Genomic DNA, 26,495 nt, shown 5'->3' with positions numbered 1-26,495 from the left:
AAAAAATTATAAAAATAATAAATGGCTAAGTGAAAGAGCGATTCTCGCACCCAAAAATATAGACGTCCACAAAATCAACAATATTGTTTTGACCAAGATTCGAGACCAGGCAGTCCTTTACAAGTCAGTCGACACAGTTTTGGAACCAAATGAAGCGGTTAATTATCCATCTGAATTTTTAAATTCCATAGATCCTTCAGGGTTTCCACCACATGTGCTACAACTAAAAATAGGCGTACCAATAATACTTTTAAGAAATATCAACCCACCAAAGCTTTGCAATGGCACGCGACTTGCCGTAAAAAAAAAACAATGGAAAACCTAATAGAGCGCACAATCTTGACAGGGCCTTATGAGGGTGAGGCTGTTCTTATTCCTCGCATTCCCATGATTCCAACGGATCTGCTTTTTCAATTTAAAAGATTGCAATTCCCAATTCGATTAGTATTTGCAATCACCATTAACAAAGCTCAAGGTCAATCATTAGAAAAATGTGGTATAGATCTTAATACTGATTGTTTTTCCCATGGACAATTGTACGTTGCATGTTCGAGGGTCGGTAAACCTGGCAATCTATTTATATGCAGCGACAATTGGACAGCGAAGAATGTTGTATATTCGCAAGTTTTACGCAGTTAATTTGTATTGTATCTATCTATCTATCTATCTATATAAAAACGAGTTGTGTGGATGCATGTTTGTTTGTTTGTAAAAAGAGCGTTTGCATATGACGTCATTATTAGTACATACGGCTTTGTATATGCACAGACAATGGGAAAGCCAAGAATGTTGTTTATTCACAATTTTTACGTAGTTTGAAACACATATATAAATCTATCTATATTCACAGGTGGGACCAAGGGACACAACTACAATGGCGCATAACTAATATGGCGCGTAACGACTTACGCGCGCGGGGGGGCTTGGGGGGCGCGGAGCGCCCCACCAACTAGGTGTTGGGGTGGCGCGAAGCGCCACCCCAACAGCTAGTGTATATATATATAAAGTCGTATGTGCATATATGTCTGCGAGGAATAAGAAGAGCATTACCCTCAAAAGGCCCTGTCAAGATTGTGGCCTCTATTAGGTTTTTCATTGTTTTTTTTACGGCAAGTCGCGTGCCATTGCAAAGCTTTGGTGGGTTGATATTTCTTAAAAGTATTATTGGTACACCTATTTTTAGTTGTAGCACGTGTGGTGGAAACCCTGAAAGATCTATGGAATTTAAAAATTCAGATGGATAATTAACCGCTTCATTTGGTTCCAAAACTGTGTCAACTGACTTGTAAAGGACTGCCTGGTCTCGAATCTTGGTCAAAACAATATTGTTGATTTCGTGGACGTCTATATTTTTGGGTGCGAGAATCGCTCTTTCACTTAGCCATTTATTATTTTTATAATTTTTTAGAATATTCGGAAATACTTTTTCAATCAATTCATTTTTGGACGTCACTAAATTACAGAAATCAGCAGGTAGTTGTATACGTCCTGAAATTGAGTCTACTGGGAGCTTTCCGTTTCCAATTGCCAGCAATTGATCTGAAAATGTTTGACCAGAGTCATCGTTTTGCAATCGGACACGCATATTTGTAGTTAATTTTAATATTTTTACGTGTGCCCATAAATAAGAATTTTTCAGGCAAGCATTCATTTCGTCTGCAGGAGTTGCTCTAGGTATTATAGGTAATGTTTGCCTGAAATCTCCCGCAAGCAATATTAATGTGCTGCCAAAGGGTTTCGACTTCCCTCTCAATCTTTCAAGCATTGATCCAGAGCCTCGAGCGATTTTTTGTGTGCCATTGTGTACTCATCCCAAATAATAAGTTTGCATTGCTGCAATACTTTACCCATCCCAGATGATTTGGAAATATTGCACGTGGGAGTTTCTGTAGAATGCAAATTTAGAGGCAATTTCAAAGTGGAATGAGCAGTTCTTCCACCAGGCAGCAATGTTGCGGCTATTCCGGACGACGCAATTGCCAACGCTATATCATTTTTTGATCGAATTGATGCCAGAATCAATTTTATCACAAACGTTTTATCAGTACCTCCTGGCGCATCCAAAAAGAAAATTTCTCCAACGTTGTTATCGACACAATGCATTATCGTATCATAAATGTCTTTTTGTTCCGACGTTAACTTGGAAATGTTATTTTGTACATACGACAATAGATCACTCGTACTGTAACTTTGTTCACGATCCAATTCTACACATGTCGAAACAGCAGCGATACGGTTAGGTGAAGGCATTCCCAAATCCTGAAGAGGTTTGTTTGCCATACGTACGCACAAATCTTCTATAATAACTAAAGTGTAGTTATAAATTTCTGATGTAAAATCAAAAGTCATATCTGACGTCTCTAACTGTTTTCGATGGAGTATATCTTCGGACATTTTTGACTTTTGTTTTTCCCATAACTCTGTAGGAGCTGATGGAGAGCAAGTTGTTAAAATGATGCCAAACAATACACGAATTTGACTTGGGGTTGACGTTTCGCACGCGTCTTTGATGCAGTTATCCCAGTGTTGGTCATTCTCCAATAAATTTAGAGCTTGGCATGCACTACGGTAAGTGTCATGTATAGTACCGTTTACAGTTCTCAAATACTCAAAGGATGTCGGACAGGGTACATTCACCAAAAGCAGGCGTAGAAAGAAGCATTCATGTTGATTGGGGTGAACGGTGTAGAGTCTTCCTATCGTGGTATCTTTGAAGATGGTAGGTTGGCCGCCGACTGACTTACCCTGTTTTCGACGTTCAAATACTTTATTTTTAGTATTCCACGTGTAATACGAAGGCACTTCAGTATACAGCAGTTTTTTTGCAAAAGAATAATTTTTGCAAAGCGAAAAAAAGCTGTTAATATTGTATCCGGTGGATTCAGGGCTCTTTGTTGCACGTTGGTTTCCGTGAAATAAACACGTTGACCATTCTGTAAATGTACCGCTAAGTGAACAACAGCTGGACTACGTTCATGTATCGGAAATGAAAGAATTCGCCAAACAGCTTCATTACTGCTTATGTATCTTCCAGCCTGATATTGTACGATTTCGTCGAAATCTTTGATTTCGGGCTGCAAGCCAAAAACTGCCATGTCACTGCCTTTGTTGACGTATTTACATATGTATTTGATTGCCTTTACGGAGTTACAGTATTCAACGTTTATGTGTGCATTAAATGTTTTTGATAATAATGGGGAATATGGAACAACCCACTGGTTATCTACTTCGATGGTGGTACCGTTACGCTTCTTTATTATTGCTGTTTTACCGCCATCTTCAGTAGATCTTCTTCTATATTGTGGGTAACCATCATTGCCAGTAATTGTGTTTGATACTAAAAGTCGAGGATATTGCTTTGTACACCTTCCTTTTGCCATGCATGGTGAATTTTCGTTCAGTGCACTGCAAGGTCCATGTATCATATTTTTTACAATAATAACCCCTTATCGACATTTTTATCAGGTATTTCAGCGGAAATCACATCATCAATTTCGTTCGAAGTAATTTTTTTATGTAGCCAGATTAGTATATGTGCGTGTGGCAAACCTCGTTTTTGCCATTCCACTGAGTACATCCAGCATCGCACTGACCCAAACACTTCAAGTTTTACAATGTAGTTTATCAGTGATTTCAACTTTTGCCGGAAGACACGGGCCGTAATGTCATGCCTATGAACCGCCGATTGTCCTTGAAGTAAAAGCTGCATTCGTCCGAAGATTGATTACATGTAAATGTAATAAATAAACCTGGACGACCATGGAGACGAACATACGCAATAGCATCTTGAGCATATTCATGCATATGACGGGGACTGCCAGCATATGACGAAGGTAAAATTGTTAATCTTCCAACGTTTGTGGTATTACCGTCATTTATAACTGCATCTCGCAATGAATGTATTGTTCAGAGCGGAGCTTGGTCTGATTCAGGCGGATATATAGCAAACGTTCTGATTCAATTTTAGCATACATATCAACGACGAATTGGTGAAACAATTCACGGCATTTTAAAATATAATTTTCTTCATCCTGCCGAATTATTAGTCTATAGGAATAATAATGCATTGCACTGCATTTCTTATTCATTTCTTTGTTAGTGGCTGGATTCATCAATTTAATATTAAAGTGATAGCCGTCGGCTCCATCCCAAAAAATGATAGGATATTGTAGGGCATCGTAGCATCGATGAGTTTCAGCAATTCTTAACAACTGAGCGTTTCGCTTATGAAGAATAATATCTCGAGGTAAAAACTGATCACCGACCATAACGATTGCCACTTCGTCGATAGTTGGAGCATTGTATCTACGCACATGTTGGCCAGGAGGCGTTTTGTCAGCGGAAATAACAATTTTATGCGTATCAGTAGGCATCAAATCGATGGCTGTTTTGAACAGACGCACTAAATTATTATTTTCGTGGAAAAGATGTTGCAATTGGGAAACGATTGTCCTTTCAACGTTGGGAGAAATTTCGCAACGTGCATTTAATTCAGAATTTCTATCACTGATGAAGTACAATTGTAAAAATTTATGATTCTCGCCTGAGAATGGTAGAAGGGACCCTGCTCTATGATAAATTTGCCCTTTTACTTTGAAAGTAGACATAAATTGATCTGGATTTTCGATTTGGGCTCCAAACGACGTCATTTGGAAACATGAGTTGTATTTTCTGATTTTTGACAAAAAACGCTTAGATTCTGACGTAGTTCCAGTAAGGAAAGTGTTCAATGGCTCTGGTGGTGCAGCCAATAGAGGAAGTTTAACTTTTCCTGAGGCGCAACACATTCCCATTGTTTCACCATTGAATTTCAAGGCCTTGCAATAGGGACAAATTTTAGACATTGTCCCGATTTGAACACATCTACTCAAGCTATAATCATCGATTGGGTTGTACCTGAATGCCAGGCGATAACTTTCAGGTTGCTCTGATTCCTCGGCACGCTTTCTTTTCTTACTTTCTCTATCAGCAGCAAGCCTGATTTCTTGCTGTTCTTGTGATTCCTCGGCACGCTTTCTTTTCTAACTTTCTCTATCAGCAGCAAGCCTGATTTCTTGCTGTTCTTGTAATTCCTCGGCACGCCTTCTTTTTTCACTTTCTCTTTTAGCAGCAAGTCTGCTTCCGCGTTGCTCTGGTAGTTCCTCGGCACGCTTTCTGTTCTTTCTTTCTCTATCAGCCTCAGGCCTGTTTCCTTGCTGTTCTTTTGATTCCTCGGCACGCTTTCTGTTCTTTCTTTCTCTATCAGCCTCAAGCCTGTTTCCTTGCTGTTCTTTTGATTCCTCGGCACGCCTTCTTTTTTCACTTTCTCTTTTAGCAGCAAGTCTGCTTTCGCGTTGCTCTGGTAGTTCCTCGGCACGCTTTCTTTTCTGACTTTCTCTATCAGCAGCAAGTTTTTTGGCATAGACTCTTTGAGCATCTTCATCGGCTTTTGCCATTGTAAGTTCATCAGTCATTGTAAACTTAAACATTAATAGATTTCTACGTGAACATATGTCTTAAATATCTTGAATGACGTCACCGTCAAAGCAAAAATGACGACAACTAATTTCATGACGTCAGTCAACACAGAAACATGACGTCACCTGATCCACAGACAGACACACAGACAGACAACTTATTTATATATATATAGAAGATATAACATTCTTCGATGTCCCATTGTCTGTGCATATAACTAGATTGTCAGGTTTACCGACTCTTGAACATACAACATAAAATTGTCCATGGGAAAAACAATTCGTATTCAGATCTATACCTGATTATTCTAATGAATGCCCTTGAGCTTTGTTGATGGTGATTGCTAATCGAACATTCCCTGTGTTCCCGTCGTCATTTATATATCCCCCTGTGCCCCCGGCATCCCCGTTGTAGTTGTGTCCCTGTGTCCCGGTCGTCATTAATATTCCCAGTATCCCGGCCGTCATTTGTGTCCCAGTGTCCCAGTCTGTAGTTTCTCTTTGAGCGTCCCAGTCGTCATTTATATTCCCTGTGTCCCGGTCGTCATTTGTGTCCCGGTGTCCCGGTCTGTAATTTATCTTTGAGTGTCCCGGTCGTCATTTATATCTCCCGGTCGTCATTTGTGTCCCAGTGTCCCAGTCTGTAATTTCTCTTTGAGCGTCCCAGTCGTCATTTATATTCCCTGTGTCCCGGTCGTCATTTGTGTCCCGGTGTCCCAGTCTGTAATTTCTCTTTGAGTGTCCTGGTCGTCATTTATATTCCCTGTGTCCCGGTTTTTAGTTTTCTTTTTCTCCTTTATTTTTCAGTTTTTTTCCTTTTTTTATTTCTTTTTCTTTTTCAGTGTTTAGTTTTTTTAGTTTTTTTATTAGTTTTTGTTTTTTTCTTTTTAGTTTTTTTTTGTATTTTTTAGCTTTTTTTTAGTTTTTTTTAGTTTTTTCTTTTTTAGTTTTTCGTTTTTTACCTTTTTTTAGTTTTTTTTTAGTTTTTTAGCTTTTTTAGTTTTTTTTTTAGTATTTTCTTTTTAGTTTTTTTTTGTAGTTTTTACCTTTTTTAGTTTTTTTTCTTCTTTTGTATTAATGCTAAAGCCAAGGCTCGAGCCTGGAACCTCTCGGACCTGAAACCTGGAACGTAATGCCTTACCAACTCAGCCACTTCGGCTTGAATACATTCGTTTTTGAATTGGTATATGATGAAATAATTCAGACGTCATATAATGACGTCACTCGACAGACAGACAGACAGACAACTTATTTTTATACATATAACTAGCTGTTGGGGTGGCGCGAAGCGCCAACCCAACACCTAGTTCGTGGGGGCGCTTCGCACCCCCCCCCCCTCAAGCCCCCGTGCGCATAAGTCGTTACGCGCCATATTAGTTACGCGCCATTGAAGTTGTGTCCCTGTGTCCTACATAAATAGATTGTCAGGTTGACCGACTCTTGAACATGCAACATATAACTGTCCATGGGAAGAACAATCTGTATTCAGATCTATACCTCATTATTCTAATGATTGCCCTGGAGCTTTGTTTATGGTGATTGCTAATCGAACATTCCCTGTGTCCCAGTCGTCATTTATATATCCCCCTGTGCCTCCCGGCGTCCCCGTTGTTGTTGTTTCCCTGTGTTCCGGTCGTCATTTGTGTCCCGGTGTCCCAGTCTGTAATTTCTCTTTGAGTGTCGTTGTCGTCATTTATATTCCCTGTGTCCCGGTCGTCATTTTTGTCCCGGTCGTCATGTTCAAGAGTCGGTAAACCTGACAATCTATTTATATTCACAGACAATGGGACAGTGAAGAATGTTGTATATTCGCAAGTTTTACGTAGTTAATATATATATGTTATATATATATATGTGTGCTATATATATGGTTATATATATGGTTATATATATGTGTATATATATATATATATATATATATATATATATATATATATATATATATATATATATATCTATATTCGCAGGTGGGACACAGGGACACAACAACAATGGCGCGTAACAAATATGGCACGTAACGACTTACGGGCGCGGGGGGGCTTGGGGGGGAGGCACGAAGCGCCCCCACCAACTAGGTGTTGGGGTGGCGCGAAGCGCCACCCCAACACTGGTATATATATATACCACTATATATATAACTAGTATAAATATATATATATATATATATATATATATATATATATATATATATATATATATATATATATATATATATATATATATATATATATATATATATATATATATATGTACATATATATATATATTCTTATGAAGATAGATTATATTTGAGGGCTTATCAGGAGCCTCACATTATGAAATATCCTTGCTTTTACAGGAATGTCTTTTTAGTCTACGGTTAATTTTATTATTGGCAAAAGCAATGGGGTATCTGGTTGCAAAAAACAATATCTCTTATAAAATTCATTTCTGCTTTGAAGTGCGAATCAAATCAAATGTTCAGGGCACGATCAATGAGAGAAGTTACAACTGCTCTTTTAACTTGTGGGGAGGGTGATTTGAACTAAAATGAAGATATCTATTGTTTTTCGTTGGTTTTATATAGATGGTAAAAACCAGTTTATCAGTACTACGAAAAATTAACGTATCAAAAAATGGTAATTTATTTTCAATGTCAAGGGTAAACTGCGCATTTCTAGCATAAGTATTAAGATGACCTAAGAAACCCCGAAATTCAATTTTCCCTTTTTTCTGAAATTTGTTTAAGTGGAATTTCGCATTTTTTGCCAGAAGACAGATCACGGATTCGTGTTTATTTGTTTTTTTTTTCCCAGGGGTGATCGTATCAACTCAGTGGTCCTAAAATGTCACGAGAGGGCTCATTCTAACAGAAATTAAAAGTTCTAGTGCCCTTTTAAAGTGACAAAAAATTGGAGGGCACCTAGCCCCCTCCCACGCTCATTTTTTCCCCAAAGTCACCGGATCTAAATTCTGATGTGGCCATTTTATTCACCATAGTCGAAAAACCTAATAACTATGTCTTTGGGGACGACTTATTCCCCCGCAGTCCCTGTGGGAGGGGCTGCAAGTTACAAACTTTGACGTGTGTTTACGTATAGTAATGGTTACTGGGAAGTGTACAGACGCTTTCAGGGGATTTTTATGGTTTAGGGGGAGTTAAGGGGGGTTATGTTAGAGGATATTTCCATGGAGGAACTTTTCATGGGGGAAGAGAATTTCAATGAAAGGGGCACAGGATTTTCTAGTATTATTTGAAAAAACAATGAAAAAAAACACGAAAAGTTTTTCTCTACTGAAAGTATGGAGCAGCATTAAAACTTGAAACGAACAAAAATTATTATGCATATGAGGGGTTTACCCCCTCTTAATACCTCACTCTTTACGCTAAAGTATTTTTAGTAATTTCAGCTATTTATTCTACGGCTTTTGTGATTCAGAGGTCATTCTTAAGGAATCGGGACAAAATTTTAGCTGCAGTGTACAGAGCGAGGTATCGACGAGGGGTGAACCCCCTCATATACGCAATCAAAACATACGAATATATAAGAATATACGAACATATGAAAACACACGAATATCCCCGCTCTTTACGCTAAAGTTTTTACTGTTTTAAAAAGTAGAGTTAAGAGAAAGAGTCAAACTTTAGCGTAAAGAGCGAGGCGTTGAGGAGGAAAAGCCCCTTTCATATACGGAGTAATTTCTGTTTGTTTTAAATTTTAATGTCGCTCCTTACTTTCATTTAAAAAAACTTATTTTTTTATTTAATTAAACTTAAGACCTTAAGAAATAAATTCCTATAATAATTCTAACTCCAAACGACCAAAAATTACTATAGAAAAATAAATGAAACCCAAAACGAACATAGATCAAAGTAAATGATCATAGCAAATTTAGAGATAGCAGGCACTAATATAGATGAATAAATAAATCTTAAAGCGATTAAATATTAAATTTGATATTCAAGTCAAACTTAAAACGCAAAGAAATTTCTTTTTCAGTCCTATCTATTGATATCAAAATTCCGTTTTTAGAGTTTTGGTTACTATTGAGCCAAGTCGCTCCTTACTTATAAATCGTTACCAAGAACTTTTGAAAAAAATCGAAAAAATATACAATTTTTTTTCCATAAAAAGTTTAAGTCAATAAAACCAACAGCAATTAATTATGAAAACTCCTTCCACAAAACAAGTTTTTCAGACAAAACAAGTTTTAAGCCAAAGATGAGCAGAAATTAATTCAAATAATCTCCCAAGTGTAAAACTACCCCAAATCACCATCAACAAAAAAATGAAACCCAAAACGAACAGAAATTACTACGGGGAGAACTTTCCATAATGAGGACATTTCCGGGGGATTTCCTGGCATGACTCGAAAAATGGTCAGAATTTGGATATTAAAAAAGTTTTTTTACTTAAAATAAGGAATGGCATTGAAACTTAAAACCAAAAAAAATTATTCCACATAAGAGGGGCTTCCTCTTCCTAAGCCCGCCTTCTTTACGTTAAAGTTTGACTGTAAAGACTTTTAAAGCACAAGGGCTGTTGGATGGAAATTACTTTAAAGAACTTTAAGACTTCAGCAGAAACAGCAAGTACTGAGGAATGGGCAGTCCACCTCATTTACGGAATAATTTCTACTCGTTTTCAGTTTTATCATTGTTTCTTACTTTCACTTGATTTTTTTTTTTTTTTTATTTAGCTAAGTAAAGAATAAATGAGAGTTCTGTATATCCCCTAAAGTTGACACAAATCAGGAAACAATGTTTTGCTTTGCAGTTCTCCTTTAGTAATTAATCTTGTCAGAGAAAAGGAAAACTGCCAAACATAAGCACAAAGAGAACAATGCTTGACCAACAAAGAAAATAAAATTATGTCACCTATTTTTCCTCTTTAGAAAAACTTGCAATGTAAAGGAAAAGCTCTTATTTTCTTCATTCTCCAGGCTCGTATAAAGGGTTTAAAAATAAGGAACTTATATGAACCGCTGGTATAAACCAAACCAGTACTGGGGCTATGGGAGACGCACTTAGAAAAAAACAGTTTTCTCAATTTAAATGAAATTCGAAAATTCCGTAGAAACAAGCACCATTGAAAGTTTAATTGTTTGACAAAGCCCACTTTATAGCTGCCTTGAAGGGAGGGGGATTGAAAGATATGGCATTTGAAAGGATAAAATAATTTTTATCAAAAACATTTCGCAGAGTTAAAAGTACCAACTTACTGTTTTACATTTAAAAGCAAACAAGATGCATATAAAAAATGTAACAGGATTAAAACGAAGTTAAGCAAACGCAACAAAAGAAGAAGTGGTCTTTTTAAGTGGAACGAGTTATGTAAAAAGCACCAGACATGAAAACAATTGTGCTAATTCAATCTGGAGTGAAAAGCTAAAATCATTAAGAAGATATAGTGTTGGATGAAACTATTTATAACTCGGAATTCCTGTTAGCCGTGGCACTACGAATGGCGGCTTAGCTAATTGCACGCATTGAGTCAGAGAGGATTAAATAATTGAATCATATACAGGTATGCCTTTAAGTAAATAATAAATACCATCAAGATGACGGAATCAAGATTAAAAAACTTGATCCCCTGTACTAAAAGGTGCCAAAATTATCTGTGGAATTTTCTTCAAATTCGGAATCTCTGAATAAGAAAATTTTTGAAGTAGAAAAAAGATCGGAAAATACAGAGGCGGAAGTTCGTAAGCTGAAAATGGAAGTTGCAAAGAATATAAAGATAATCGATAGAATTGAGGTGGATCAAAAAAGGTGCAACGTGATACTCTACAATTTTGAACTAAAGACAAGGGGTTCTAGTCTAAAAGAGGACATTCTTAGATGCTTAAATGAACTTGTAAGATGCACCAGCTTTATGCAGACAGATATCAAAGATGTTTTTCGTTTTCCTTCAAATCAGAAAGTCAGACTAACCGTAATTAGATTAGTGTCTATGGCATTAAAAAATCCCTATTTATTTCGTCTGCACTTATCAAAAGGTTTCATCTGTCGGTAGCCCCAGATTACACTTCTTTAGGTTTATTGGGAAGTAAGGTGATACCAATTTTGGAAGCCGCGCGTACGGAAGGACCCTTACAAGTAAAGTTGAGGGGTGTGGGACTTTTCTTAGGGAATAGTATTTTTGCATACGATAGTGAATTGGGTAAAGTGAAAGAAATTGATCGAGAACAAGGAAAGGTTATAACAGTAGAGGAACTCAGAACCCATGATCATCAGAATTTAGACTTTAATCCAATGAAGTAACGGATAATGCATGTTTACTCAGTAAAGAAGGATCAAGATCAGTTACGCATGGGACCGTTATTGAAGATCAGGTAGGAAAAAGTACGCGTGAGGAGATGGCTAGCCCATAATGATTTTAAGGAGCCTGGGACATCTGAGGCTCGTGCAAATCAGAGTAATCAGATTATTCCGTGTGAGAGAAGCAGATCGGTAAAACCTGCTACTAGGGGTTAGAGTTTTGGAAGCGCTGCTTCTGTATTTAGTGTAATAGAGGGGAATCGGGCTGCTTTTGTTGATGGGCAGTATCATACCACCGCTAGCTATGAACCTGCCGTGGATTTAGCTCAGCAGAGTGTGACACAGGGCAAAAGAAACAACAAGAGCATTGGCCCTTTAGAGCAGGATAAAGGTTCGAAGAAAAAATATGCTCGAAAAAGGGAGGCGGTTCACGATTACGAATCATTTGTGCCTCGTCAGTTAAGGAAAGCTCCGGTTTTTATGGAACTTAGTATTTACCAAGTGACATACAGCGATAGCGATTTCTGCCTATCTATCGGTCTGTCTGTCAGTCTGTCGATCCCGGTTTTGCTAGTTCGGGCTCTTCCAGATAAGCTAGGACAATGAAAATTGGCAGGCGTATCAGGAAACATACCAGACTAAATTAGAAATAGTGCTTTTCCGATTCGACCATCTGGGGGGGGGGGGGCGGGGAGTGAATGGCGTTCAATTCAGAAAAATTAGAAAAAATGAGGTATTTTTCACTTACGAACAGGTAATCGTATCTTAATAGAATTTGATATTCAGAAGGATCTTGGGCTTCAGAGCTGTTATTTTAAATCCCAACTGGATCTGATGACATTTGGGGGAGTTGGAGGGGAAAACTTGAAATCTTGGAAAACGCCTTTAGTGGAGAGATCAGGATGAAACTTATAGATACCAGATTGACATAAGAGGAACGGATACGCTCTCTTTGGGGGAGTTGGGGGGGGGGGGGTATTTTGGTTAATTCGGAAAAATTAGAAAAATGAGGTATTTTTAACTTAAGAACCGGTGATCGGATCTTAATGAAATTTGATATTTAGAAGGACCTCGTAACTCAGAGCTCTTATTTTAAAATCTCAAACTGGGTCCGGTGACACTGGAGGGAGTTGGAGGGGGACATGGAAAATATTGGCAAACGCTTAGAGTGGAGAGATCAGGATGAAACTTAGTGGGAAGAATAAGCACAAGTCCTAGATACGTGAATGACATAACCACACTGGATCCGCTCTCTTTGGGGAAGTTGGGGGGGGGGATTTTCAGTGCTTTGGCAAGTTCGGTGCTTCTGAACGTGCTTGGACGATGAAAATTGGTAGGCGTGTCAGAGAAATGCACGAATTGACATGATAATAGTCGTTTCCCCGATTCGACCATATGGTGGGGGCTGGAGGGATGTGAAATCGTGAAAATTGATTTATCTTTATCTTAGGAATGAGTGATAGGATCTTAATGAAACTTTATCTACAGAAAGATCTTATGTCTCAGGTGCTCGTTTTCAATTGCAATCAGATCCAGGACATAGGGGTGGAGGGAGGAAACAGAAATCTTTGAAACTGGAAATCTTGGAAAACCCTTAGAGTGGATAGATCAGGATGAAAATTGATGGGAAAAATAAGCACAAGTTCTAGATACGTGATTGCATAACTGGACCGTATCTGTTCGTTTTGGGGCAGTTGGGGGGCTGGGATTTCTAGTGCTTTGGTAAGTTTGGTGCTTCTGGACGTGCTAGGACGATGAGAATTAGTAGGTGTGTCAGGGAGAGGCTGAAGGGAGAGGGAAAACTGGAAAAAACGAGGTATTTTTAGTTTACTAATGTGTTATCAGATCTTAATGAAATTTGATTTTTAAAAGGATCATTTGTCTCAGAGCTGTTATTTTAAATCCCGACCATATATGGTAATATTTGGGGGAGTTGGAGGGGGAAACGGTAAATCTAGGAAAACGCTTAGAGTGAAGAGATCGGGATGAAACATGGTGGGAAGAATATCCACATATCGTAGATACGTGATTGATGTAACTGGACCTGATCCGCTCTCTTTTGGGGATTTTGAGGGGTCCAGTGCTTTGGCGAGTTCGGTAGTTCTGGACTTGCTAGGAGGATTGGTAGGCGTTTCAGGGACTGCACAAATTGACTTGATACCAGCCGTTTTCTCCGATTCGACAATCTGGGGGGCTGAAGGGAGAGAAGAAATTAGAAAAAAATGAGGAATATTTAACTTACGAATGGGTGACCAGATCTTAATAGATTTTGATATTTAGAAGGACCTCGTGTTTCAGAGGTCTTATTTTAAATCCCGACCGGCATTAAGTCTCTTATTTTCCTTGTACATCAATCTATTTATTCTTAGAATTTCACTTGATATCATGTCATATCAGCTCTTGGCTCTTGTTTGTCAGGAGCATCCTACTTTGGGGGATATAGTAGGGCCTGAGAACCAGTCAAAATTACCTGAATAGGGAACATATGGCCATAGTGAATCGTGCTTACATTTTGTAGTTTTTTCTGGGGAAATTCAACATATACTAGTGAAGAGGGCCAGTTGCGGCTTGGTGAACCCCTTGTAAATGAACCAGGTCAGAATATTTGTTTTGAGAATGAATGTAATTATGTTTCCCTATTAGGAAAAGCAGGGATAGGTCTCGGAAAATAGATAGAGGGGAAGGAACATAATAAATTTTTGTAAAATGGGAGGATGGGAGGAGATTTTGAAATTAATGATTTTATGTGTTATTGCCGGTTTAGCCCGAGTCTAATGGATTATATATTATGTAGTTTATCTCTCTGGCCCCGAGCGGTGGATCTCAGGATCCTAGAGTTGGTCGAATCCAACCATTTACCGGTGAGTATTAAGCTGAGAGCGTGTTCTTGACTGTCTGAAAGTGTAAAGGAGAGGTCTGTGCATGAATAATGGATTCTTAAACCAGTTTGGATAGGCAAGGAGTAAGAAGATTTAGTTATAATGGGATTCGAAAGTGAGAAATTTCAGAATGATTGCCATTCAATTTTAATTTTCCAGAACCAGCTAAAATGGATCAAGCTGTTTTGGTAATTACAGATAGAATTTATGAGAGAATCCAGCCTTTATCATAAGATGTAAATAAGAAAATAAAAAAAATTGAAAAGAAGTTTTTTCAACTGAGATTAAGGAGCGAAATTAAAACTTAAAACGAACAGAAATTATTCTGTATATGAAAGGGGTTATTCCCTCCTTAACACTCCACTCTTTACGCTACAATTTGACCCATTATCACAACCCTACTTTCTAAAACGTTAAAAAAACTGATCGTATTGACCCGGTGGTCTTAGAATGTTGTGAGAGGGCTCATTTTAACAGAAATTAAAAGTTCTAGTGCACTTTTTAAGTGACCAAAAAAATTTTAGGGTACCTAGGCCCCTTCCCTCTTACATTATTTCACCGAACTGACCAAATCCAAATTTTGAGATAGCCATTCTGTTCAACTTAGTCGAAAACCTAATAACTATGTCTTTGGGGACGACTTAATCCCCCAGAATCCCCGATGGAGGGGCTGCAAGTTACAAACTTTGACCATTATTTACGTATAGTAATGATTATTATGAAGTGTACAGACGGTTTCAGGGGGACTTTTTCGCTTTAGGGTGGGAGGGGGTCGGGAAAGTTGGCTACATTGACAGATCTTTCCACGGAGAAATTTACCATGAGGGAAGGGAATTTCCATGCAGGATTTTCTAGTATTATTTTAAAAAAATGGAAAATAAATAAATTTCTTTTCACCTGGAAGTAATGAGTAGCATTAAAACTTAAAACCAACATAAAATATTACGTATAGGGGTTCGTCTCCTCCACAATACCTTGCTCTTTACGCTAAAGTATTTTTAGTAATTTCTACCATTTATTCTACGGCCTTCGTGATTCAGGGGTCATTCTTAAGGATTCGGGATAAAATTCAAGCTTTAGTGTAAAGAGCTAGATATTGACGAGGGGGAAAACCCCCCCCCCATATAGCCTACGTAATAAAAATACAAAAATATAGAAATTCTTTACGTAAGTTAATTTGCAAGGTACGCATGTTTATTACTAACAAAAACGTTCGTGCAAAAAAATACAAAAAAATCTAGTTGCATTTTTAATTAACCAAAAATTGGAGGGCAGCTATGCCTCCTCGCCCATCCCTTTTCTTATCGAAATCATCCGATCAAAACTATGAGAGAGCCATTTAGCAAAAAAATAGTATGCAAATTTCATTTTAATTACTCATGCGCAATGAGCCAAAATCAAAACATGCATTAATTCAAAAACGTTCAGAAATTAAATAAAACAAAAAAAAATTAACTGCAAGTAAGGAGCGACATAAAAACTTAAAACGTTGTCCCCTCCTCAATGCCTTATTCTTAACGCTAAAGTTTGACTTTTTGTAACAACTCTACTGTTTAAAACAATAAAAACACTTTAGCGTAAAGAGTGAGGTGTTGAGGAGGGGACAACCTCTTTCAAATACGGAGTAATTTCTGTTTGTTTTAAGTTTTAATGTCGCTCCTTACTTTCAGTTAAAAAAACTTGTTTTTTTATATTTCATATTTACAAAGGCGCTGGGGTTAGGAAGGAAAAATTCTATGCCCATGTTGGCCGCAATTTTCTCATCTATAGTGGAGAAAGTTTATTGGCCTCGCTCATGGGATACTTCGGCAGCAGTGCCTCTTTTTAGAAGGTAAACTTTAGGTCTATCTTTATTGGGAATGTGGTAAGTAAATTGTTTTGTAAGGTTCTGGAATTTAGGCTAAGAGATTGGTTAGATAAGGAGGATATAATTAGCCCGATGCAAGCAGTATTCAGATTGACATTCAGCACTGTTGATCATATTTTTACTTTAAATATACTGAGAAGGAAATATGCTAGAGGGAAAAATGGTAGGCTATTCGTAGCCTTTTTAGACCTGAAAAGTGCTTTTGACTTGGTAAATTCTAGGTTGTTAATTGAAAGTCTCTTAGAAACAGGCTTGCCGTCTTGTTTTGTAGCAATAATAGAAGATATATATCGGTGAGTGAAATTGTTGTGAAGGTTATGTGAAATTTTTTTAGGCTGGTTACGTCTCATGTGGGTGTTTTACTTTCAGAGGAATGATACTAGAGGCTAAAGTAGAAGTTGCTTTATTTTATTCGTGGCCGACATAGCTCTAGTGGCAGATAGTAGACATAATCTTCAGAAGCAATTAGATATAATAAAAAATTATTTAGAAAAGAAGGATTTAGAGTTGAACACTAAGAAGTCAGTAGTATTGGTAGTTAGGAGCAAAGGGGCTGTTGATTCCCAGGTTTATTTTACTTTCAGAGGAATGATGTTAGAGGCTAAAGTAGAAGTTGCTTATTTGGGTCTTAAGTTTAGTGCATTAAAGGGGATGTCTAGGCATGTAGAAGATTGTACTTTAATTGGCAATAGGCTAATAAATATGCTTCTGAGAAGTAAATTAGGTCGGCTAGCCGACATGAAGATCCAGAAAAGAGTTTTCCAGACAAAAGTAGCTTCTAGTCTGCATTGGGGTTCTGAGGTTTGGGATTTCGCTAAAGCAGCTAAGATAGAAGTAGTTCAGCTAAGATATTTTAAGAGAGTTTTAGGCTTGGACAATTCATTTAGTTCAATAGTACTGAAAGGAGATTTGGGCTTTTCCCTTTAAGGAGTGTTAGATTGGCTAGAATGGTGAAATTCTGGGAGGAAATAATTAGGCTACCTAGAGTTAGGCTTCTTAAATCAAGATATTCGGAGAGCTTGATAGACGGTAGACGTGATTAGTGGCCAAATTAGGTCAATGGATGAGTAATGGTTGAAAGCTTGTCAGTATGGAAGGAATTCCAACGAACCCTAAATAACTAAGAAATCCAAGAGTGGTAAGCTCATAAGGACCAGTCTATCTCTTTGAGGTTTTACTACCAGGCATTAGATTGTCGGGGGAGGAGGTTTATCTTGAATTTGGGTTGAATAAAGAGAATTTGAAGAATTTATTATTGGTAAGAGGGGGTAACTTGGATTTAGGTGAGAGAAGGATTTTTTTTTTGGAAAGTTTAAGCTGGCCCCTACTTTTGCCCTATGTAAGGATGTGTTAATGAAAACTTATTTTATTTTGTATCCGAGTGTGAAGAGCTGTCTGGGTTGCAGAATAAATGTTTTGGACGAGTGTTTGGGAGTGAATGCTGGTTAATTGAGTGGATGGCTGAGAGGGACGCATGTACTATTAAAGATTTGTGTATGTTTCTTTTGTTTAAGGATTAAACATAGGGAATCATGTTACTGTTAAAGGGGATAGCTTGTTACGGCTTTTATGTTTTGAATTTTATTATAATTTGTGTCTGCTGGTTAATATATTGAACCTTGATGTGCTTCTTTTTTTGTATTTTTCTGTTCTTTTTTTCTTTTTCGTTTTTGATTTTTGTTATCTAATGTTCCATTTTTTCCTGAGCTTTGTTTGTAGATTTTATTCTGTATGGCTATGGCCTGTAGGCTTTTTGCCATAAATTTTATCTTATCTTATACAGATTAATGCGAGAATATATACGGAAGACCATTAACTTACTAATGTGTTGGTTTAATTGGGCTGTGGAATTCCGGGAAAAAGTCTTATAATTAGAATAAAACGAAAATACAACTACAGGTAATTTGCAGATGCATAGAAATGGAGATATTTGAGCAATAAATGGTTTCTTAATAAACGGTTGAATGTTATTTCATCATTTTGGTTTTATCTGCACTTAAAATCTACACTGGTTTTATAAAAATTACTTAAAAGGAAATAATGCCACCGAGAAATTGGTACCCGCCTTCTTGAGTGAAGCTTTCCAGTTGAAATTCCATGGCTAGAAGAAATTTACGGAACATCTTCAGATAAGTGTCTTCAATATAGAATACAAAACCCAAAAAAGAAAAATTTATTTGTAACACAAGGTGCTACATCCATCCATTAAAAAATTAAACTTCTCCGAAAAGATGATTAGTTCTACCATAAATTAATCAACTTTGGCATTTAAATTTTAAAATTATTTATCTCTATTCTGACCATAATTTCGCTACGATTAAGAGCAGCTTTAGAATAGAAAATATACGATTCTATCGTAAATGTAAAACTAAACTAATTAGAAAAGAATAATATTCTAAAGCGAAGACTACGGCCCAAAACCAGGCCTGTCTTGCGGGGGAGGGGCTATTGGACACCACTTCTATAATTTCAAAATCGTGTTCATAGTTAATAGTCTCATGTAAAGGACCTTTTAGCTTGTATTGCAATCGCTTTGCCCCCCTCTGAAGAAGGGTACCTTCAAAGAAAAGAAGTATGTGTTTGTCTTACTCACAGCATGCAGCTGGCAAATGGTTGTGATGCAGACGGGATTAATATCTCGTCATTTATAGTGGATATGCCTTAAATTCTATTTTCAACATCTTATAATGAGTTGGCCCTATATCGTATATGTTATTCTGTAACTTATAATCCAAAAAAAGTTATGCTCAATATCTCTTATCCTATATCTTAAAACTAAATATTAAAGATATAGACGTCTAAACCGTAAAAAAAGCATTCATACGTGATGTTTAAAAACCGAATTTATGATTTATTCTAGATTTTTTATCTTGACTAAAAGAAGTAAGTTTTACCAAAAGACTGATGAAGGTTTGTAACAAGTGGCAGAGGTATCTAGACAAAAGCCCAGAGTTCTTCATATAGACAGACATGTTCTTAACCTTAATTGTGTTTTACCCCTAAGTCCCAGCCATGAAGGCTGTCATTTTTTTCTTACAACCTTTAAGTAAAAAAAAACCTTATTCAGTATTATAAGCTGGCTCTGATATATAATTTATGCTCTAGCCTACGTTATTTTTCAGGTAATTAATTTTAGAACAAATTTATTTCTTAGAAAACCCTGATTAACACATGCATTTTCCCCACTAGTTATAAGGCTGGGAAAAAAAGGCTTCAAAAACTCATTAGTTTTTCCTGTTTAATATGAGCCAAAAAAAAATTATTTCTTGGGAAAGCAACTCGTATTTCGTCACAGTCGTAAGACCTAAAACACTTTTTTCGGTTTTCTAGTGTTCCATAAAATTTGTCTCGATCAGTTTAATATCTTTTGAATCAATACAGTCACTCAGATAGATTCCGATTTAGCTGTTTAGAAAACTAATTTATCATCATTCTGTTCTGAAATGTCTTAGGCACCTAGGAGATCTGCTGTAGGTAATCTAAACTGAAGAAGCAAAACACCTCGATTTTACTGCGTTGTACCGACTTCCATTCGATTGGCATGGGTGGATATTAGAAATACTTCATCACAGTCCTTGACGAAGGAAAATTATTATTTTTCACCCATGCAGCATGTTGGAAACAATTTACAAAAAGAGAAAGAACTTGACAAAAATGAATAAAATAACAAATAAAAACAATAAAACTAATCAAAAAATATACAGATTCCAAATAGGATTTTCGCCTACCATTGCTTAAAAAAATGTATTATATACAAACTTGAATACTTGGCTTTGGTAAAATTAAAGTTGGCTCTTCGATAACTGGGTCGGGGCACTTTGATCTAAAGCGAGGACAACAGTTTACTTACAAGTTTAATTCCTAAGTTAGTAACAAGGCCTACAACAAGGCATGCATGCACAACAACTGTTGTGAGGAGGCTACCATTTAAAGAGCAACACTCCAAAAAACCCAGTCAGGTCAAACCCAGTCAAAATATAGAAGATGATTTCTTAAAACACATTGGCCTGCCATAACACAAAGAAAGAAAACGATCAAAAATGGGGTTTTAAACTTTGTGGGGTTTTTTAAATGTCATGCTTATGGGGAGCATTCTACCAGTGTCATTACTATATTCATATCACTTGCTAGAAAAAAAGGCTAATTTGATTAATCAACTGTATTTTCTTCCTAATTGTAAAAGAACCGTATTTTACCCAAGTTGATGCGACCTTCATTTCACTTAAACACATGTAACGAACGGCAATTTACAGAACGTATAGGATTTGGTATTTTAAGTCATGTTATTAGCGATTGCAAAAGCAAACGCTACAGGTTAAATCAGGGTATTTTAAGGCTTGGGCAAGAATGTAATGCACACTTTTTTACGCTGATTTTCCTGAAATTAAGGCTATTTCTGAATATTCTTTTCAGCATGATTTTAGGATTTCTAGACAAAGACTTTCTGAGAAATTCCGCCGTTTAAAATTGGAAAATTTTTCTAATAATCCACCTTTTGTCCGAAAAGTATCTCCTAGTCCTTTTGTGATAAATCTCAGCTCCATCCCCCCCCCCACAACAGAGCAAAATCAGGTTCTATCGAAAGAATTGAAATTCTCAACAGCCCCCTCGAAAATACCTTATAGGGAAATTATCGTGAACACAGAAGGGGCACTTCATGACTCTCGTGCGGAGGTTGGAGAGATTGCTGAGGTTAGAGCACATTTTGTTGAAACCTTGTTGGATTCGCCTTCTGTTCATAATCAAAATTTAACAAACTTAGTAAAAATGAACACTCAGTCTTACGTTCACTACATAAAGATCATTCCAGGATTATTACTAAAGCTGATAAAGGCAATACTGTTGTTGTATTTTTTTGAGATTTTGAAAATTTATATTTTCGGTATTATCATTGAAAATACTTTCTTTTGCCGTTTTCATTGAAAAAATTTGATTTTTTGTTTTAGATTTGAATCGAAATTCCCCCTCCCCATATTTAAAAAATGTATCCTCCCCCTTCTCCTTCTACATATGTGAATTGTACCACTAGAAGCACCTAGTGATCTTTTGAAAACTTCAATTAAAATTCCTTTATAAAAAAAAAAAAAAAAAAAAAAAAGATGAAAAGAATGAGTGTGGTAATTACAAAGGCTTAAGCTTGATTTCTCTAGGAACAAAATTGATTGCCATTGTGATTCCTATCAGAGTAAGATATTCTTTAGTTTTAACAGTAAAATAATAATGTTTTAAGAAAGGGAGAGGATGTGTTGACCAAATGTTTCATCTTAGGTTCATAATTCAGAAGCGAGTCGCCTATTCGAATCAAAGACTCCTTATGTCCTATGTTTTATAGATCTAAATAGATATTGGATTCAGCTAACAGAAAAGCTTAAATGTAGGTTTAATCCTTATATAGCACACCAGAATACCTCATTGAAGTGATTAGTGCTATGTACCAGAATATTTTTGTTGTAGTTAAGGTATGAAGTGAGGTTATTACTTCTTTTCTTGTTGAATCAGGAGTTAAGCAGGTCTGCCCAGCAGCTCCAATAAATTATATTGATAGATTTTTTTTTTAAGTAACCCTGCTAAGGCTAAGGAGAACATGATATCAATTTAGAAGTTTAAGCTCTAAGATTTAATTATTAACCTTAATCTTAATATTAATATTAAGATTAAATAAGCTAAGAATTAAATTATGCAGCTGATCTGAGTGTCCAAGATAAAAGTGTTAGCGAAATAAATATATTTTGAGGTTTTGGAGGTCCACTGTGCAGGAATATGTATGAACATAGAATAGGTTTGAAAACACAGGTTACAATGTCAAGAAGACCAAATCACTTGGACTAAGAACAAATCAGGGTGAAAAGGTGTCTGTCACTTTAGTTGTGCGCTCAAATACAGAGGGTAGTGGCGTAGCCAGGCAAAGAATTCAGTGGCCAGAACTCCCTGTACGAAAAAGATTAGACAGAGTAAATGTCTGGAGCTACACATCCATCTTGAGCCGTGTTCCTGAGAGAACTATTCCTCCAAAGCCTATTGTTCATTTATCACGAGAAGTTCAACGAAAGCGTGAACACTAGTAACCAAAAATAATGCATGACAAGCATTAGATTAGACACTCTCTTTCTACATCAAGCTATGAAATGCGAAATAAAAGTATAGTTTTGCTAAAATATGTTCATCTATTTTGACAGCTCTCTTGGTATGCAAGCAGGAATTTCTCTTATTGAGAAGGAAGATGTTCGTCAAGGGAAATCGCTTAAATATGAACATTCTGGAGCCCCAAAGGCATTCGAAATTTACTTCACGTCCACTTCAAGACTGGACTGGAATCCCCTTAATCAAACTAACGCTGCAGCCCAAGAAAAAAGGTTAATGTATAAGAAAAGTAATACGTCAGCTTAGTGAACAAATTATCCCTTTTTTTATTCTGTGGTTTGGGGTTCCTTCTTTATTCACAAAAGACAAAGTTGATGTATTATTTTAGTAAAATTCAAGCGAAATAATAATGAACGAGAAACTAATCTACTTGAAATGCCTAAGATTCAATTGATCCTTTAATGATCACATTCTTTTTTTTAACTTACTATCCCTTTATTCCTGCTATAAAAAATGCTATAAAAAACTGCTATATAAAAATACCAATCCTGCTATAAAAAATACTGCTGTGTTGTTCTTCTCTATAGATTATTTCTGTTTTATATAAGGTTTTAATACAGTTCTTAAGTCTTACGAGAAGACTGTTTCACTTGAACTGCTACTAAAACTCATAGCAGCAGCAGCCCACCTGATGGCAACACAGCTACCCTTGCTCCTTTTCCGTATTAATCTATTCAGAGCCTCTTTCTTTACACAATCCCAAGAAGTTTTGATTGTCCCTAAATTCTTCCTTACAACATCCTTTCACTCTATTTGGGGATGACCTACTTTTTTCTACCGAAAAGGATGATCTTCGGCGATCTCTCATCCTTATTCCGCCTGACTTGTCCTAGTGTCCTAGCCATATCAACATTTCTCTTAAAACAAACCTTAAAAGCGTTATTGAACCACATAAATAATTTCTGATACCACACTGACTAATTATGACAAAACCAAAAATCGCAAAGATGAGAGAAACGAGAACAATAACAGCCCGTGAAAAAGCAAAAGAAAACGTCATGCAAATATTTCGGTTTTGACCTCCGCTCAACTCTCTTCTTTATTGTTTTCTATTTTGTGTTCAACTATTTTTTTTGTACAGCTTATTGTTTGAACTTTGGTCAGTCAGACGCATACCCAAACCAATTCGTGGAAAATTCCTCATGAAAACAACTAAAAAATCCACCTGCAGATTTCAAAGCGTGCGGGTTTCAGAGCCATACTTGATCACTGGCATTACTGTAGCTTCAGATACTCCAAGACTCATCTTCCTCTTGAACCCTCAAACAAAAACATAATATGTTCCTTTACAAAAAACGGAAGCATTGCAAAAATTTAAATTCAAAGACAAACTAAGGATAATACTTTAAAATAACACGGATAAGCTAATGAGACGCTGAAATATACTCAAGTAAAATTTCATTCACCATCTTAACTGTTTTCCATTGAATATCTAGACTGTTGACAGACTTAAAGATTGCTGCTGGACCGGAAAAAAAATGAATCCTCTTATAAATATTGCCGCATATAAAATCAGAATAGCTGTCAAGTCTAATTTTGTTTGTCACTTAAACAGGCTATCGCTAATACCCGATTACACTTTTGTTTTTTTATCTACTCTACACTGCTGATACTTCCAATAAGAACAGATTTGAAAACGGTTTCTCTAAAAAAATATGAAGAATGTCAGATTAGACATTTAATCATGACAGTGATCAAATGTTAGATGCAACATCATTTTTCTCGATTTAGATTTTCATCTTGGAACCTTGAATGTCGCTGCAGAATTCCTCTAGTAAGTATATTGCTCTGAGGGAGACAATTTTTTGTGACAGGTATATAGAATGGTCTGCCGGAGGGAATAAACTTTTCTGCTTCAGATAGTTCTTCAGAAATTATTTGTGAGCATTAGAAAATCCCTGGAACTTTAATTTTATGCGTCACTGTTTGAGGTTCCACCAGGTTGTAAAAAAGAAATAGGTGATTTTTTCTGCATTTTAGATCAAACATTTGGGGGGGGGCATTAATAAAAGTTTGGCTTCTCCATCAGTACTTTGGCCCCTCTGCTCTTATATAACTAGTGTGATTTTGACCTTCTGAGGGAAGCCTCTACCCCACAAACACCCCCTGGAACCGCCCCTTCAAGGACATACTTTCACATGGTGGAACATTTTGTTCCTAAGGACAGTAGTAAACGGTTGATAGTTTCCTTATTATAAACAATACAAAAAGTTTTCGGCAGAAGAAAAAAAAGAGTGCTTTTGTGGGGAAATGATTCCCCACACCCCCATTCACTTTGCCAGTAAAGCATAGCATTTCCTTAACTGGAAACTAATTGCTTAACTGATGCAAGAAGATATATTCGAACGTTAGCATTATAGATGAATGCCTCTGCATCTCACTCAGACTATCTGTCTTGGCTTTTTCTCCAATTAGTCATGGCTTGATGCCTGGAATTACTTAATTTTAATTAAAATCAATGATTGAATTAAAATTAAGTAGTTGCAGGAATCCAGCCTAATTGGAGAAAAAGCCAAGGCAGTTAGTCTGAGTGAGAGACAAACTTGGCATAAACCTTTTTAGGATTGTACAGAAATGATGTCATCTCACTCTCCTATCTTTAATAGGAGTGTTCGTAAAACAAAAGTTGGTATGCAGGTAGGGTGTTTTTGAATCTCAAGACGGGACAACAATAAGTAATAATACTCAAACAATTAAATAAGATCGGGAATGTTGATTCCCAAGTCCAGTGCCCAAGAAAATCAATAAAGCAATTTGTATAGCATGATAGTATATCCAATGGGTACCAATAGGATCGTTATATGAAAAATCTATTTTTCTAGAAAAACGTTAGTCAATAATTTATTCCGAAGCAAACATTATTACTTTACATATAAACATTAATTTCTCCCTCCAAGACCCAGAATTGCAAAGCCGTAAAAATAAAACATTAATATGTGGTACAAAGAATATTTTCTTGTTGCATACGTGGAAAAAGTCCAGTTTTTTGGAACTGAATTAAACATTAATCACCAGAACTAATGTTCAATTTATCAGATTTCTTTGGCTTCCAGTATTAACAACCTGTTATTCCAATTTTAAGTAATTTTGGATCCCAAAACTATTACACTGTTACCCCAATTTTAGATCCCAGGAGCACCGGTCTGGGTATCAATGGGCCGTATTTATTGAGAATCAAGAGTATTAAATTTGAATAAATTAACGACGCGATACATTTTTAGTAAACATGCCCATTCAAAACGCAGATTCAACTGAAGCGTCGGCAGGGACAGTCTTCATGCCAATATGTAATTAAATAAAAAAAAAACTAATTTTTTTAGCTGAAAGTAAGGAGCGACATTAAAACTTAAAACGAACAGAAATTACTCCGTATATGAAATGAGTTGTCCCCTCCGCAATCCCTCGCTCTTTCCGCTAAAGCTTTTAATTGTTTTAAAAAGTAGAATTGTGGCAAAGAGTCAAACTTCAGCGTAAAGAGCGAGGGATTGCGGAGGGGACAACCCATTTCATATACGGAGTAATTTCTGTTCGTTTTAAGTTTTAATGTCGCTCCTTACTTTCAGCTAAAAAAATTAGTTTTTTTTTATTTAATTTCTGAACGTTTTTTAATTAATGCATGTTTGGTTTTGGCTCTCCGCACATAAATTATTAAAATGAAATTGGTATATTAATTCTTTTTTTGGCTAAATGGCTTTCTCTTAGTTTTGATCAGACAATTTTGAGAAATAAGGGGTGGAGAAGGAGGCCTAGTTGCCCTCCAATTTTTCGGTTACTTAAAAAGGCAACTAGAACTTTTAATTTTTAATGAACGTTTTTATTAGTAAAAAACACACGTAACTTAAGAATTAACTTACGTAACAAACTTTCATAACCTTATATTTTTATTATGTATACGAGGGGGTTTGTACCCT

At 36.4% G+C, this 26,495-nt stretch overlaps 1 protein-coding gene across 10 annotated transcripts in view; it reads right to left on the bottom strand.

The window, feature by feature from the left end:
• Positions 1-26,495, bottom strand: part of LOC136031416 (glutamate-gated chloride channel-like) — a 237,077-nt gene that overhangs the window by 166,469 nt on the left and 44,113 nt on the right. The gene's annotated exons all lie outside the window — the stretch shown is intronic.

Source organism: Artemia franciscana, chromosome 9, assembly GCF_032884065.1.
Source record: "Artemia franciscana chromosome 9, ASM3288406v1, whole genome shotgun sequence".
NCBI lineage: Eukaryota > Metazoa > Arthropoda > Branchiopoda > Anostraca > Artemiidae > Artemia > Artemia franciscana.
This window is presented reverse-complemented; position numbering and strand designations above follow the sequence as displayed.